The sequence below is a fragment of the Vicia villosa genome, unplaced genomic scaffold (genome assembly GCF_029867415.1).
Source record: "Vicia villosa cultivar HV-30 ecotype Madison, WI unplaced genomic scaffold, Vvil1.0 ctg.001408F_1_1, whole genome shotgun sequence".
Classification (NCBI taxonomy): Eukaryota; Viridiplantae; Streptophyta; class Magnoliopsida; order Fabales; family Fabaceae; genus Vicia; species Vicia villosa.
In genome coordinates this window covers 1-17,739 of record NW_026705606.1, presented here as the reverse complement: position 1 = coordinate 17,739, position 17,739 = coordinate 1, and positions in this window count along the sequence as shown.

Genomic DNA, 17,739 nt, shown 5'->3' with positions numbered 1-17,739 from the left:
TTCGGTCATCACCCCAGGCAGTGATGTCATTCAGTGCTTATACCCATTTCCTAATTTCGTTTCTTTCATGGAAGTGTGAACACAATACTATTCATTCCGGTATAAATTTTACTTTCAAAAAAATGCAGTATATCAATAGAGATTTAACACATATATTTTAAGATTCACCATGAACAAATATAACTATAATAATCTACCAATCACCCTATTATACTAGCCCATAATGATTTGGGATTCTCCCCCTTACCTCTTGATTTTCTCCTCCAAAACCCTAGCTTTCCTCTTCTTGTTCCTCTCCTCCACTTCTATTCTTGAAAACCAGAAAAATGAAATGATGCCTCTACCCTATTTCCTCTCTTACTATATTTATTTATTATATTGGGCTTTAAAATTAATAACACCCCCTAATTGCTTATCACTCCAATAAATAGGCCCAATTGATAAAAATAGAGTAGTCAAATAAATAATTATGCTCCAACAAATAATATTATTACCCTTAATATTATTTTCCGATTAATCCAATTAAATCCGACTTTATCTCAAATAAATAAAATCCAATAATAATATTATTTCTAATATTATTTCTCTACATACTCCACTTTATTAATTCTTCGATTAACCGAATAAATTCCAACTTCACTTAATAATCTGAACATGTTTCTCAATAACACCGACGATCCAATTAATTATCAAATTTCGTCCAAATTAAGTAAATAAATCCTTATTTAATTTAATTAGTCAAATAATAAAATTCGGGCTGTTACAGCTTCGGTGGCGACGACCAGGTATAAGTAGAGGGTTTCTCCGACGTTGGGTCTTGACAGGACAGGCGGGCACGACAGAACTTGCTTGAGATGAGAGAGGGCGTGTTCGCATTCGTCTGTCCATTCGAACGCAGCTTGCTTTAGCAGAAGCTTGAAGAGGGGGAGAGCAAGCTGGGCGGACTTGGCCACGAATCTGGATAGTGACGTAAGCATTTCGTTCAAGGATTGGATGGATTTCTTCGAGTTCGACGTAGGGAAATCCGAGAAGGCCCCGCACTTGTCTGGGTTCACTTTAATCCCTCTTTTTGTCAAGTAGAAACCAAGGAATTTACCAGCTTGAACTCCGAAAGTGCATTTTCCGGGGTTAAATTTCATTTTGCATTTTCGGGCCTGTTCGAAGACTTTTCTGAGATGGGCGGCGTGATCGGTCTCCTCCTAGAATTTGACGATCATGTCGTTCATATACACTTCGAGCATATCGCCGATCTCCGTCCGGAATATTTTGTTCATCATCCGCTGGTACGTTGCCCCAGCATTTTTAGGCCGAAGGGCATTACGTTGTAGTAATAGTTGCCCGATTCGGTCATGAAGGCCGTATATTTCTTGTCCGTTTTAGACATGGGTATTTGGTTGTACCCAGAATACGCGTCCATAGATGATAGTAATTTAAAACTGGCGGAATTATCGACTAATTTTTCTATGTTCGACAAAGGATAAGCATCTTTAGGGAAAGCCCTATTAAGGTCGGTGTAGTCAATGCACATGCGCCATTTTCCATTAGATTTTTTCACAATTACAACGTTGGAGAGCCAAGTAGTGTACTTGGCTTCCGATATGAAATTAGCCTCTAAGAGGTCCCTAACAACTAATTCGGCGGCAACCATTTTTTCCGGAGACTGCTTCCTTCTCCTCTGAGCAATGGCCTTACAGGTCGGACTGATCCTCAGGTGATGGAACGCCACTTCTGGATCGAGGTCGGGCATCTCGGCTGCGTTCCAGGCAAATAGCTCGGAATTCTCCCGGAGGCAGGCCTTGAGTTGTCTTTTGGCCAGTCCGGGTAGATCTGTCCCAGTCTTGACTCCCCTGGTCGAATCTTCCCCGAGGACTATTATCTCGAAATCTCCGTCTGGGATTGGTCGTAGACCCTCCTCTGATTTCTTTGTATCCGCTTTCCCCTCAGGTTCCTTACGGAAGCGACTGTCTAGGTCGATGGTATCAATGCGCAGCATTGACCTGTCGGGCTCGGGACCTACGCTGGTCGTTGCTTTGTCTTGAGAGGCTGCTTTGATCGAGCTGAGGCCATTGGCGGAAGCTTCAAAACATCTCCTGGCTGCTTCGATGTCTCCGTGGAGCATGGCGACTTGCCCTTTAGCTGTGTAATATTTGAGTTTGAGGTGCACAGTCGAGGGGACGACAATTAGTTCGGCTAGCGTGGGTCATCCCAGGATGCATTGGTAGATCGAGGGGCAATCGATGACCAGGAACTGGACTTTGACGGTCCTTGCGGTTTCTGCTGACCCAACCGAGACAATAAGTTTGACAAACCCCCACGGTTTCGTCACGGTGCCGTTGAAGCCCTGTAGGTCGGAGCTTACGTAGGGGGTGAGGTGGCGGTCATCCAGTTGTAGTGTTTTGAATAGCTGGGAGTACATAATGTCTATCGAACTTCCTTGGTCGACCAAAATGCGACGCACGTCGAAGTTGGCCATTCGAGCTCGGATGAGGAGAGGGATGGTTGCGTTGGGAGCACCACCCGGTAGTTCTTCCTGGTAGAACGCTATGGGGGAGGATTCGCTTTTGGTGAGGTCGGGGGTGGCAGCCTTGCTTGAGTTTGCTGAGATTAGCTCGTCGAACTTCTGCTTTACAGACCTGACAATGAGTTTGCTGAATCCTCCTCCGGAGATGACCACGGCAGAAGGGAAGGACTCCCATGGGCTGTGAGAAGAGAGGGGCGAGGATATTCTAGCCTAGTCGGGGAGGTAAAAGTCCTCTGGCCTAGTGATACTCATGGCCACTTGCATGGCGGGCGCATCTTCTGCTGGCTTCTCCTCGACGACCGACTTAACCTCCTTGGCAGCCTCTTGTTTTTTGGCGTACTGTTTCAGGTGCCCTTCCCTGATCAGTATTTCTATCGCGTCTTTCAGGTGGATGCAGTCTTCGGTGTTGTGCCCGTGGCCTTTGTGGAAACGGCAGAACTTTGATTTGTCCGCGTTTGGTCGTGCAGGCGTAGATTTTGGGAAGCAGACCTTGCCCGTTTGGAATTCGGAATTCGCGCATTCGTTTAGGATGCGTTCCCTGGATGTGTTCAATGGGGCGTATTCTCGTAATTTACCTGCCGGTCCTTTGTCTTCTTTCTTCTTGTCGGATCCTCGACGGGAATCGTATTGACGGGGCCTTTGGTGTTTTCTTCTTGTCTGGAGTTGCAGACTGCATGAGCGGCTTCTTTTTCCTCATATTGTATATATGCTTGGGCCTTGAGGAAAAGTTCGCCCATAGTGGCTAGCGTCTCAATCCCGACGGCTTTGGCGAAATCTGAACGCGGCCGGAGGCTTCGCTCAAGCAGGAACTTCTTCATGTGGGCTATTTTGGACACCTGGACGGCCTCTTTGTTGAACCTCTCTATGTAGGCCCAGAGTGATTCTTCCTTCCCTTGAATGATGGCTTCTAGGGAAGCTTCCGACTTCGGATGTCTGCGGGAGGCCGTGAAGTGTCTGGAGAAAAGTTTTCCAAGCACTTTTCACGACGTAATCGATTCGTCGGGAAGGCTCTTGTACTACGTCACGGCTCCTTTGCGCAATGTGGTCGGGAACAATTGGCACTTGATTGCGCCTGATACTCCTCTATAATCTAAGAGGGTGTCGATGTTCTCGATATGCTCGTCTGGGTCGGTTGTCCCGTCGTACGTGCCTAGTGGCGGGGGCTTCTCGAGATCGATCGGTAGGGGTGCTTCCAAGATTGCATGGGGCAGAGGGCCCTAGCGCTCCTCTTCCTCGTCACTGGGGGTCGGTGTGATAGACCGGCTTCGGCTTCACCTGTGTCGCCTACGGTCGTCGTCGTGCCTTGCGGGAGGCGAGTTAGACTTTCTTTTCGGCCGAGGAGACTGTGAACGATGTCGGGAGAGGTGGTCGCTATGTCCTTTCTTGGAAATGGGACCCGCATGTTCCCTCGGAGAGGGGGAACGAGGTAGTTTCTTGGTGACTGCCTCGCGATGAGAGCGAGTTTTATGACCGGGAGGAGTCTTAGAGCGACGCTTCTGTTCGAGCGCCCCGATTCTGTTGTTCTGTTGTTGGATTAGGGCGTTCATCTTCACAAGGGCGACCAAGACAGAGGCCATAGTTTGGTCCGGGGGAGTGGGACCCTTGGTGGAGAAAGGGTTCTCAAGAACAGCTTCTTGGTTGTCTTTACCGCTGGTTTCTCCGAGGTGACGGACAGTGTTGTCGTGGAAGTCTTCCGGGGAGGGAGACGCTATGAGACCGTCACGAGGATGTGGAGCGGTATTTCTGGGTGGAGGAACGATGAGAGAGATGTCGTTCTTGTTGATCATTATTGCGTCCAGAGAAGAGAAGTCTTCGTTGTTGCCAGCCATGGATGATGGTTGAATTAGAGCTTTGGTTTCTGAGTTCTTGCAGGGGCAAGAAAGGATCAAGAAGTGCAGGAAACGAAATGGGGGAGCTGATAGTTTCCCACAGACGGTGTCAGTGATCTTTCCGAGCAGAACAGATGGCCAGCAACGGTGAAGCTTGAAATCCGGAACGGTTGGAGGAGAAAAAGGTGGTTGTACCTGCAAGGCACTCTGATGCCAAAGTAAGTGTTGGGACAACAAGGTACAATAGAAAAGTGAGAGATTTTGGGTGAAAAATGATTACCTTGCCCTCTAGGGTTTGAGGGCTATTTATAGGGCAGTTCTGTGATAAAGGACTCCATCTTTCGAGGACCCGTGCGAAGTGTTAGGCCCGGAAACGCGGATATCTAGCCATGACCGAGCACGAGGCTTCAGCGTGCTCGGTTGCATCTTGAATTTCCCGGAGAGAGCCGGGGAAGGTCACCGCGTGTATGGACCAGAATGCTTTAGGCTGAAGAGTGGATTGGCTCAATTGGAATAACTGGGTCGGTCCAGAACATATAGAAACCTGGAATAGTAGTGACTACGTATTATAAAAGAAAAAAACTTCAAACAGGTACTGAATAATCTTTAAATAAATTGTTGAAAATCTAATGTCGACAGGATTGCAATTTGTACGATCCAAGAACAAACAGGTGAACTTCAAAACTTATTTCTAAGGTGTACTTCTTACTCGATGTGAGCAAATAAACACTTTTACAAAACTGAATTTCTGCCTACAAAGTGAATTCTAAAGACCTATTTATAGGTAACATTCGTACAAGAATGACTCAAAACGTGCAGGAGGTAGTGGAGAAAGTTGTGGAAAGATCTTTGGCAAGTCTAGAAACGTGCTAGATTTTTCTGAGCTGCAGAACCATAACAGGCGTCATAACTCTGACACCCAGCTCATCACAGCTCGTGGAGAGATGACAGGCGTCATCTGGGAGACGACCTACCCGTCATCCAGCTAGCGCTCAAATTCCTTTGATTTTGTCTTTTAGTACTGACGCTCTCCATTGTGCCGCATCATGACAGGTGTCATGCTGGGAGAGGGCGTCATATTTGTAAAGAGTTGCATTTTTGCTTCCGTTTTCGCTGTTTCGCTCCATTTCTTCGTACGGACACAACTGCAACCAAACAAAAACAGATACCAAGTACGAACATCTACCATATAAGAACATTAGATGTTCTGGAAAAGCCCATATTACCCTTGATGTGTTGTCACCACCACAACCATTTGAAAACACTTTTTGTCTTATTGAAACCCTAATTCTTATTCAAACTCATTTTTTCTATTTTTATTGAAACCTTTTTTTTATCTTCTCATACTCTCTCCCTCTCTCTGGGCCTTTCCCATCTCTATCTTCTTCTTCCTTCTTCCTGCTGATGCAAATTTATTCTTCTTCATGCTATATGCGTTTTCAAATCTGACTTTTTGTTATTGTTCTTTCAGGAACTATGGAACGGGAATTCGAGTTGTTGCGGTTGAAACCAATATTCTCAGGCAAACCCTAAAAGTTGATATGCTTATTCGAATCTGACTTTTTGTTGTGGTACGCACGGTTGCTGACCACCGGTTCAGTTCCACCGTTCATATTTCGCCACCAACGCCACTGTTTGAGGAAAAGGTATGTTCAATGTTGTCCAATGTTGATGATTTAGGATTTTAGGGTTTATATGCTTTGTTGATTTGGTTTTCTTATGGTGTTTTATTGATAAATCTATTTCATATATGTTGTTAAAAGTTGATATGCTTATTGATGTATCTTTATGACGGTCTTCACTGGCGTTTGATAAATCTATTACATAAGTGATTTTGTATTTTTAAGTGATTTTCTCATTTCCTTCTGATTTTACATCAGTCACATTCAATTTTGATTTTGATTTATTGTTTGTTGTTTTAGGTTTCGTGGTTTTGGCTCACGCGGAAGGGGGGATTCGTGATTTAATGTTATTTTGTTCTTTTGGTTATGAATATTCGGATCTCATTGGGTTTTCTATGTCACTGTGATTTTTGTTCATTTAAGGATGTTGTGTGTTTTTTTTAGGTTCTGTTGTCGTGTGATATGCGGATGCAAGTCAATAACGACCCAGAATTGTAGTAGATGATGGAAGTGATGATAGATTATTATAGGTATCTTTAAAGTGATAATTATAATTGATCATAACTTTAGTGTGTGTTCTTTTCTTCATATTTGCTCCTTTGGTTGAAAATCGGCAGCGAGATTCCAATTGTGGTGGTTCAGTTTACCGCATCTATGCACAAGTGACTCCGACTAGAACATTGATTCCTTTTCTGCGGCGTAAGGTATATATATATATATACAGGTATAAGAGACTGGTGATTATCATATCAATTAATTGATTATCTAACCGTCATTATCTATAAATCATTGAAGGTGTTCAAAATGTGAACTTTTATAACATCCAAAAACATCCTAACACTTTCTATTTATCATTTGGAAGCTATCCATAACATCCAAACACTTGCCAAACACATAGAACCAAAAATCACCTTTCAAAAACTCCATTAAAGCACCTTGTGAACCAAAGTTGTGATTTTCATTTTCACTCGTGCGTTTTCTGGCCTTTTGTGTTGGATACCTTCTAAACATCATTTAGAAGCTATCCAAACACCTGTTTTGGATCTGTAACACCTAGAACCTTGAGTTCTAGGCATAACTTTTCTTGCTTATAGGTGATATCGAGCTTGGAGTTGCAGGGACTTTCAAAGAATTCTAAGTGCCCAGATTTTGCATCATTCTAAAACACCTCTAAGTAAGAGATTGACCTCCATTTCCAGAGGTAAGAACTCAAACTCGAGCTTCTTTATTTAAGCACTAATTGTTGCATTTCTTGATACTATTCTGTTCAGAAATATGTGAGGACTAAAAGCCCTAAGCTTTTAGGGATTGATTGTTTGATTTGGTCATTTAATTTGAATTTGAGTTTTTAGGGTTCTTCATGTTTTTCCAGAAATTCATGTTCATTTTGATTAATAATGTTAGTTAATTATATGGTTAGATTTGTGGTTGAATGTTGATCATTTTAGAGTCTTAGTTTGTCAAAATTGATTAAGTTTGTGAGAAGTTTGAATTTGGCGCCATTGTTGCATTGTTGATGTTCACTGAAGTCTTCGAAAATTCCATTTAGCGCTTAGTTTATAATATAATGTGATGGAAGCGTGTTTTAAAATGAATACATCGTTAGCTCACTTGGTCACCAGTGCTCTTAGACCTCTCATGCCTTAGGTCTGGGGTTCGAATCCCCCTCGCCCCAGACCTTTTATTTCTTTTATTTTTCAATGTTTCTCAACTTGTTTTATCATATTTTGAACTGAATGCACATTTTTGACACCACACACGTGCAATAGAGTTGGTTGTTGTTTTGTGTAGGGAACCAAAGAGCGTGGGTTCAATCCCTTGGGGCCACAAAACCTTTCTTTTTTATCACTTATTTTCTTAGTTTTTATCTTAACTTCAAAAAATCCAAACAAATTGAAAAATTAATGTTTTTTACTTGTTCTTTTTTTGTGTGTTTTGTTTATTATGTATATTTTAATGTCATAATTAAAAAACCCAAAATATTTGATATTTTATCATTTAAAAATTAAGTCAAAATTAAGTCTTTTAACATTAAAAAATCAACAAAAACATGTTTCTTTTTGAATTTTTTCTAAAGTAACTTAGTTTGTTTTTGTAAATATTTGTTTAGGGTTAGGATTAGATGTCATTGACTTCTCCATGTACCCTTAGACCATTTCTCTTAAATAAACTGGTATTTAAACAATTAAAATTAATTTAGGTTTAGGAGTTTATAATTAAACCCTAATTTAAAACCCTAAATCAAAAACCCTAGGTTTAAAACCCTAAATCAAAAACCCTAGGTTTAAAACCGTAATCCAAAAACATGTTGATCTTTGTGTTAGAACAAGATTTGTTCTGATCAATATTCTTAGTTTTGATGATAACAAGGATATGAATTTTGTGTGAGATAATGTGGTACTCTAATACATTGCAATTTCCCTTTCAGGAAATATATAAAGAGTATGCACAAATCAGCGCTCAGAAGCTTTGTCTCAGAAGGTTCAGCATGCAACATCAGAACATGGTCTGGCAAGACATCAGAAGATGGTCAAGGCAGAATCAGAACATGGGTCTATGAAAGCATCAGAAGAACTTGAGGTCAGAAGCAGAAGCACTGAAGTTCTGATGGTATCACGCTCAGAAGCACTTCAAGGTCAGAAGACAAGAAGATGCTATGCACCAAGCTGTTTGACTCTGATGATATTCAAATATTATATTCACAAACATCAGATCAGAAGAAAGTACAAGTGGCAGGCTATGCTGACTGACAAAAGGAACGTTGGAAGCTATTAAAGGCAACGTCAGTAGACACAGCGTGAACAAGGCTCGAGGTAGTTAACAAAAGCGTGAAACATTAAATGCAAAGCTGTACGGAACACGCAAAGCATTAAATGCGCCCAACGGTCATCTTCTCAAACGCCTATTTAAATGAAGTTCTGATGAGAAGCAAGGTTGACGATTTTGAAAAGAACCAATTCTGAAAAACTTGCTGAAACGCTATTCAAACTCAAAGCTCAGAAACTTCATCTTCATCAAAGCTCACTACATTGCTGTTGTAATATATTAGTGAGATTAAGCTTAAACGTTAAGAGAAATATCACTGTTGTGATTATAGCTTTTAAGAAGCATTGTAAAACTCTTATTTGATTACATTAATTTGTAAGTAACTAGAGTGATCAAGTGTTGTTCAGGATACTCTAGGAAGTCTTAGCTTGTGTCTAAGCAGTTGTAATTAGAGTGATCACGTGGTGGTCAGGATACTCTAAGAAAGTCTTAGCTTATGTCTAAGCATTTGTTTCTAGAGTGATCAGGTTGTGATCAGGATACTCTAGAAGACTTAGTCGTGGACTAAGTGGAAAACCATTGTAATCTGTTGCGATTAGTGGATTAAATCCTCAGGTGAGGTAAATCACTCCGTGGGGGTGGACTGGAGTAGTTTAGTTAACAACGAACCAGGATAAAAATAACTGTGCAATTTATTTTTATGGTTTAAGTTTTTAAGACTACACTTATTCAAACCCCCCCTTTCTAAGTGTTTTTCTATCCTTCAATTGGCATCAGAGCGCCGGTTCTAAGGTGTAAGCACTTAACCGTGTTTAGAAAAGATTCAGGAAGAGAAAAACGCTTCAGTAAAAGATGGCTGGTGAAATTCCAACAAATCCAGCTGCATCTACATCTGGCTCTGCTGAGCAATACAATGGTAACAATGGTTATACTAGACCACCAGTATTTGATGGTGAAAACTTTGAATACTGGAAAGATAAACTGGAAAGTTACTTTCTTGGTCTAGATGCTGATCTATGGGATCTTCTGTTGGATGGTTACAAACATCCTGTTAAAGCTACTGGTGTAAGGCTCACGAGAAGCGAAATGACTGATGATCAAAAGAAAGATTTCAAAAATCATCACAAATGCAGGACTGTTTTGCTGAATGCTATCTCTCATGCTGAGTATGAGAAGATATCTAACAGGGAAACTGCCCATGATATATATGAGTCATTGAAAATGACCCATGAGGGAAATGCTCAAGTCAAGGAGACCAAAGCTCTTGCACTAATCCAGAAGTATGAAGCCTTCAAGATGGAGGATGATGAAGACATTGAGAAGATGTTTTCAAGATTTCAAACTCTGACTGCTGGATTAAGAGTTCTCGACAAAGGCTACACCAAGGCTGATCACGTAAAGAAGATCATCAGAAGTTTGCCCAGAAGATGGGGCCCAATGGTGACTGCATTCAAGATTGCGAAGAATCTGAATGAAGTTTCTTTGGAAGAGCTGATCAGTGCCCTGAGGAGTCATGAAATAGAGCTGGACGCAAACGAACCTCAGAAGAAAGGTAAGTCTATTGCATTAAAATCTAATGTTAAAAAATGCACTAACGCTTTTCAGGCTAGAGAAGAAGATCCTGAAGAATCAGAATCTGAAGAAGAAGATGAACTGTCCATGATCTCCAGAAGGGTAAACCAACTCTGGAAGAGCAAGCAAAGGAAGTTCAGAGGCTTCAGAAGTTCAAAGAAATTTGAACGAGGAGAATCTTCTGGTGACAGAAGATCTGACAAGAAGAAGGCTGTCTGCTATGAGTGCAATGAGCCTGGACATTCCAAGAATGAGTGTCCGAAACTTCAGAAGGAGAATCCCAAGAAGAAGTTTCATAAGAAGAAAGGTCTTATGGCAACATGGGATGATTCTGAATCAGAATCAGGATCAGACTCTGAAGGAGAGCAGGCAAACTTTACGCTGATGGCGACAGAAGATGATGGATCAGAATCTACATCAGAATCAGATTCTGAAGAGGTATTTTCTGAACTATCTAGAGAAGAGTTAGTTTCCAGTCTAACAGAGCTTCTTGAATTAAAAGCTCATCTTAGTATCAAATACAAAAAGCTGAAAAAGCAATTTGAATTTGAAACTAAGAAGCTTGAGTTGGAAAATTCTGAATTAAAAGAAAAAGTTTTAAAATTATCCAATGATGTTGGATCTCCTTCTGATTCAGAAAAATCCACTCCCAGTCTGAATCATATTTTGAAAGAATATGATTTATGTTTCAGGAAGTTCTTATCTAGAAGTATTGGCAGAAGTCAGCTAGCTTCTATGATATATGCTGTGTCTGGGAACAAGAGAGTTGGCATTGGTTATGAGGGTGAAATCCCATACAAGCTTGAATCTGTGGATGATATGAAAATATCATACAAGCCTCTGTATAACCAATTTAAATTTGGCCACTCCCATGATATTAAGCACACATCACATGCACAAAGTTTTCACATAACACACACCAAGAAGCATGTGACACAACCTAAGAAATATCATGGAACTCAGAATAAGAAGTATCATACTGTTCCTCCTGCTAAATATTCTGCTAAACCCAAGTTCAATCAGAACTTGAGGAGAACTAACAAGAAAGGACCCAAGAAAATGTGGGTACCTAAGGAAAAAATTATTCCTATTGCAGATATCCTTGGCGGCAAAGAGGACAGAAAGCAAAATGTCATGGTACCTGGACTCTGGGTGCTCGCGACACATGACGGGAAGAAGGTCTACATTCCAAGACCTGGTGCTTAAACCAGGTGGAGAAGTCAAGTTTGGAGGAGATCAGAAGGGAAAAATCATTGGCTCTGGAACCATAAGTCTTGGTAACTCTCCTTCCATAACTAATGTACTTCTTGTAGAAGGATTAACGCATAACTTATTGTCCATAAGTCAATTAAGTGACAATGGTTATGATATAATCTTCAATCAAAAGTCTTGCAAGGCTGTAAGTCAGAAGGATGGCTCAATCCTATTTACAGGCAAGAGGAAGAACAACATTTATAAGATTGATCTTTCTGATCTTGAGAAGCAGAAGGTGACTTGTCTTATGTCTGTTTATGAAGAGCAATGGGTCTGGCACAAAAGATTAGGACATGCTAGTTTGAGAAATATTTCTCAGATTAACAAACTAAATCTGGTCAGAGGACTCCCAAATCTGAAATTCAAATCAGATGCTCTTTGTGAAGCATGTCAGAAGGGCAAGTTCTCCAGACCTGCATTCAAGTCTAAGAATGTTGTTTCTACCTCAAGGCCGTTAGAACTCTTGCACATTGATCTGTTTGGCCCAGTCAAAACAGCATCTGTCAGAGGGAAGAAATATGGATTAGTCATCGTTGATGATTATAGCCGCTGGACATGGGTAAAGTTCTTGAAACACAAGGATGAGTCTCATTCAGTGTTCTTTGAATTCTGCACTCAGATTCAATCTGAGAAAGAGTGTAAAATCATAAAGGTCAGAAGTGATCATGGTGGCGAATTTGAGAACAGATTCTTTGAGGAGTTCTTCAAAGAAAATGGTATTGCCCATGATTTCTCTTGCCCCAGAACTCCATAGCAAAATGGAGTTGTAGAGCGAAAGAATAGGACTCTACAAGAAATGGCCAGAACCATGATCAATGAAACCAATATGGCTAAGCATTTCTGGGCAGAAGCAATTAACACTGCATGCTATATTCAGAATAGAATCTCTATCAGACCTATTTTAAATAAGACTCCTTATGAATTGTGGAAGAACAGAAAGCCCAACATTTCATATTTCCATCCTTTTGGATGTGTATGTTTTATTCTGAATACTAAAGATCATCTTGGTAAGTTTGATTCCAAAGCACAAAAGTGTTTCCTTCTTGGATATTCTGAACGCTCTAAAGGCTACAGAGTATACAATACTGAAACATTGATTGTAGAAGAATAAATCAATATCAGGTTTGATGATAAGCTTGGTCTTGAAAAACCAAAGCAGTTTGAGAATTTTGCAGATTTTGATATTGATATATCAGAAGCAGTAGAACCAAGAAGCAAAGCTGCAGAAGCTGGCAGTCTCAGAAGCAATGGATCAGAAGATCAAGTTGTTGCATCTTTAGAGAACCTCAGGATTTCTGAAGAACCAACAATCAGAAGATCACCTAGACTTGCTTCAGCTCATTCAGAAGATGTGATCCTTGGGAAGAAAGATGATCCTATCAGAACCAGATCATTTCTTAAGAATGACAATCAGAAGCAGTGATCAGAATCAAAAGGCCGTTTTATAAAGTATGGGCTGAGATTATTCTGGGTTCCCTTCACCATAGAAAGAGGATGCTCTCCTCCTCCTACATCAGTCCGGATCACAAGTATACTCTTTTTTGCATTGGCAAAAAGACTGAGATCAACATCTCCCATATTTTGTTTGAGAATCTGAAGACTTCTATCTTTGAGTCAAGAGAAGACGAAAGGGCGAAGTACCCTCATATTTCAAGAACGACTATTCCTTTTGGAAGAATGATTTCAGACATTCTGATTGAAAGCAAAGTGCTGGACTCCATCAGAAAACTCAATGCGTCCCATTTTCTTGGAGTAGTTCAAGGTCCCATTTTCAATGGCGTGGATTTGTTCAGACTGGAACTCATTCAAAATGTACCTTCTGTGTGCACAAGCTTTCCTGACATTCTGTCAAGAAGAGTTGCTGTTGAAGGTTTTGCCTCTTTGTTTCAAAAAGAACTGCATCAGGTTGTCAAGCTTTACCTGGAAGATTGTGTTAGGAAGCAATCAGATATTGATCCTGCTTGGATCCGTGGCAGAGTACTTCCGTCCAAGGCTGATCTTCTGAAGAAGGATCAGAAGGAACTAAAGGCTAGGCTAAAAAGAAAATCCCAAGAAGATGAGGCTCAGAAAGCCAAGAAGTTGAGAGTCACCTATGATCCTGACAAGGTGGACTCTGAAGAACGAAGAGATAAAAGAATTAGAGATTCCTTTCGCAGAACCAGATCTTCTTCTTCTGTACAAACCTCCAGGCAGGTCTTTACTCCACCTCCTTCTGTCCCTAAACCATCTTTCCAATCACCTCCATCTGAACCAAAAGTAAACTTCACCTTACCAAATCCTTCTCCATCATCCTTCTCCTCTCCCATTCTAAACCCCACACCTTTAAGTATTCTTCCCCCAACTCCTTCTGATAAATCTTTCTCACCAATTCCCTTTACAAATACTCCATCCTCTTCTCAATCTATCATTTCTGATATTCCATCTTCATCAATCATTCTCTCAGATATCCCTTCTTCCTCATCCACCGCACCTCCACCTTCTATATCCCATCCCTTACCTACCAGAAAATCCAAACCTTACTGTCTTCTCTACCCTGACTACAAATTCACCTTCAATCCGCCTGAACCTGAACCCTATGCCTACCTGGAACTTTTCAGACATGAGGTGATTAGCAGTCTAGACCTTCTGAAGGATGCATTTCTAAATGGTCTGGATGATGTTTCTACAAGAAATCTCTGGAGAAGATTTCGCAAGGATTTTCAAGTAGAAGCAATGGGAGTTCAGAAAAGACTAGTGGCTGCTGCTCCTGGTTACCCTGGTTACCTTCTGGAGGATGATAATGGTATATACTATCATCCTCTCAGAAATTGTGTTGCTGCTGAGGAGAAGCAGTTTGTGGATGAGATGGAAGAAGCAAGACTGGCTGCTGCATTGGAAGCCAATCCTTGCAGGGATATTGTTATCTGGATTCCTGATTATCCTGTTCTACTTGGGGATTTCAAAACCCTCTTTGACTTTCTGAGGGAAAACCCTTCTGAGAAAGACCCAAGCTTGGTCATTCCAGAAGTTGTTGACCCACCAGAAGTTGAAGGTCCTTCTGCTCCCAGGATTCTTGCTGCCATTCTTCAGGCACTTGAGAATGGAGATTCGGAAATTCCTGCTGCAGAATATGGAGATGCTTCTATGCAAGAAGCAGATGTAGAAGATCATGTTGCTGAATCTGTTCCTGTTGAGGAAATTCCTGCAAATGATCTATCTATGGAAGCTACAGATCACAATGCTATTCCTGTGGTTAGAAGCGGTGAAGCTTCTTCTGATGAATCTTCTCGTCTTGCAAGGACTCTGGAAGATATTCAGAAGAAACAGGATGAGCAAAGCTCAGCCAATGCTGAGTTTAGAGCTTTCATGGAGAGGCAAGAAGGATACAACAATGTGGTTCAAGAGATACTGGCTAAGATCCTGTCAAGGCTAGGGCCGTCTTAGATTGAGTCTATGATGTTTTTTTGCCTTTTTTGCTTTTGCTGCATCTGTTTTTGTGCATCTTGTCTTCCTTCTCTTCGTGTACTTCTGAACTTGTCTGTTTGAACTTCAATGAATATCATCCTTTTTCTTCCGTATGTTTCTTTTTGTTTTTTTAGCTGAATCTTTTATGCTTTTTGATGTTATGATAAAAAGGGGGAGAAAATATATGATAAATGATCTGATTAATATTATCAGTTACCGAGTAAAAAGGCTCCACATTTACTAACAGAAGCTGCAAGCTTCATATGTTTTTAAGTTGTGTTGTTGCAGAAATCGAAGATTCAAGATCAACATAAGAAGCAACGAGATGATGAAGCAACTCTTTAGAGAAATAGCTCTTGGATTCTTGAAGCAAGCTGAGTGCTAGGAAGCTTCAGAATCAGAAGCAAGAAGGAAGAATGATCAGATATTCGGATAATAGAATATGATCCAAATCATTGTCTATTTGCTCTGATACATTGTCTATTGGATCTGATATATTCTATATGGCTTATATGGCTCTGATACATATTTTGTGTTCTGATACACACTTTATGTTCTAACTCATTCATGCTGACTTTTGTCGTTTAGTTTTGTTCTGTAATATTTCAGGATGTAGAGATGCTCTGATGATGCTCTGGTACATTCAACAATGTTCTGATACAATCTAGCATGAAGTGATGTAAGAAGAAATTCAAAGCTCTGAAGCTATCCGAGGGAAGCAGAAATCAGAAGCTGTGAATGTTCTGAAGATCAAAGAAATTCAAGTTCTGAAGCTGTCCTAAATGGAAGCATGAATCAGAAGCTGTGAATGTTCTGAAGATCAAAGAAATTCAAGTTCTGAAGCTGTCCTAAATGGAAGCAGGAATCAGAAGCTGTGAATGTTCTGAAGATCAAAGAAATTCAAGCTCTGAAGGTGTCCTAAATGGAAGCAGGAATCAGAAGTTGTGAGTGTTCTAGGGATCTAAAGAAATTCAAGTTCTGAAGCTGTCCAATGGAAGCAGAAGTCAGAAGCTATGAATTATCAGAAGCAAGAAGCTTATGTGATCGTCTCTACCGAAATAATCAGGGAAGTCTTTTATTATTAAAGTTCTTCGAGTATTTATTTCAGGGGGAGATTGTTAATCTCAGGGGGAGACATATTCACATGCTTATGCTATAGCTGTGTAATTTGTCTTTAGCCGTCTGCTCTTTCTGATCGCAAATTCATATCATTTATATATGTTTTTATCATCATCAAAAAGGGGGAGATTGTTAGAACAAGATTTGTTCTGATCAATATTATTAGTTTTGATGATAACAAGGATATGAATTTTGTGTGAGATAATGTGGTACTCTAATACATTGCAATTTCCCTTTCAGGAAATATATAAAGAGTATGCACAAATCAGCGCTCAGAAGCTTTCTCTCAGAAGGTTCAGCATGCAACATCAGAACATGGTCTGGAAAGACATCAGAAGATGGTCAAGGCAGAATCAGAACATGGGTCTATGAAAGCATCAGAAGAACTTGAGGTCAGAAGCAGAAGCACTGAAGTTCTGATGGTATCACGCTCAGAAGCACTTCAAGGTCAGAAGACAAGAAGATGCTATGCACCAAGCTGTTTGACTCTGATGATATTCAAATATTATATTCACAAACATCAGATCAGAAGAAAGTACAAGTGGCAGGCTACGCTGACTGACAAAAGGAACGTTGGAAGCTATTAAAGGCAACGTCAGTAGACACAGCGTGAACAAGGCTCGAGGTAGTTGACAAAAGCGTGAAACATTAAATGCAAAGCTGTACGGAACACGCAAAGCATTAAATGCGCCTAACGGTCATCTTCTCAAACGCCTATTTAAATGAAGTTCTGATGAGAAGCAAGGTTGACGATTTTGAAAAGAACCAATTCTGAAAAACTTGCTGAAACGCTATTCAAACTCAAAGCTCAGAAACTTCATCTTCATCAAAGCTCACTACATTGCTGTTGTAATATATTAGTGAGATTAAGCTTAAACGTTAAGAGAAATATCACTGTTGTGATTATAGCTTTTAAGAAGCATTGTAAAACTCTTATTTGATTACATTAATTTGTAAGTAACTAGAGTGATCAAGTGTTGATCAGGATACTCTAGGAAGTCTTAGCTTGTGTCTAAGCAGTTGTAATTAGAGTGATCACGTGGTGGTCAGGATACTCTAAGAAAGTCTTAGCTTGTGTCTAAGCATTTGTTTCTAGAGTGATCAGGTTGTGATCAGGATACTCTAGAAGACTTAGTCGTGGACTAAGTGGAAAACCATTGTAATCTGTTGCGATTAGTGGATTAAATCCCCAGGTGAGGTAAATCACTCCGTGGGGGTGGACTGGAGTAGTTTAGTTAACAACAAACCGGGATAAAAATAACCGTGCAATTTATTTTTATCGTTCAAGTTTTTAAGACTACACTTATTCAAACCCCCCCTTTCTAAGTGTTTTTCTATCCTTCACTTTGTTTATCCATGACTAATTAAGTTTGTTATCTTGTACATACTTGTTAATTTTAATCTATGTTTTGTACTTAATTGTTATTTTAATCATTATCTTATTAATTTCTCTCATATATTGTTTATCTAACCCTATGTTTATGCATCATGCTAATCATTCTTCATTCTTACATGAGTTTGAATCCAATGGCTTAGATACATCCATCTCTCTTACTTGTTGATTATCATACTGTTAGCTGAAGATTTCGTTTGGGAAGAATATCCTTCGAAG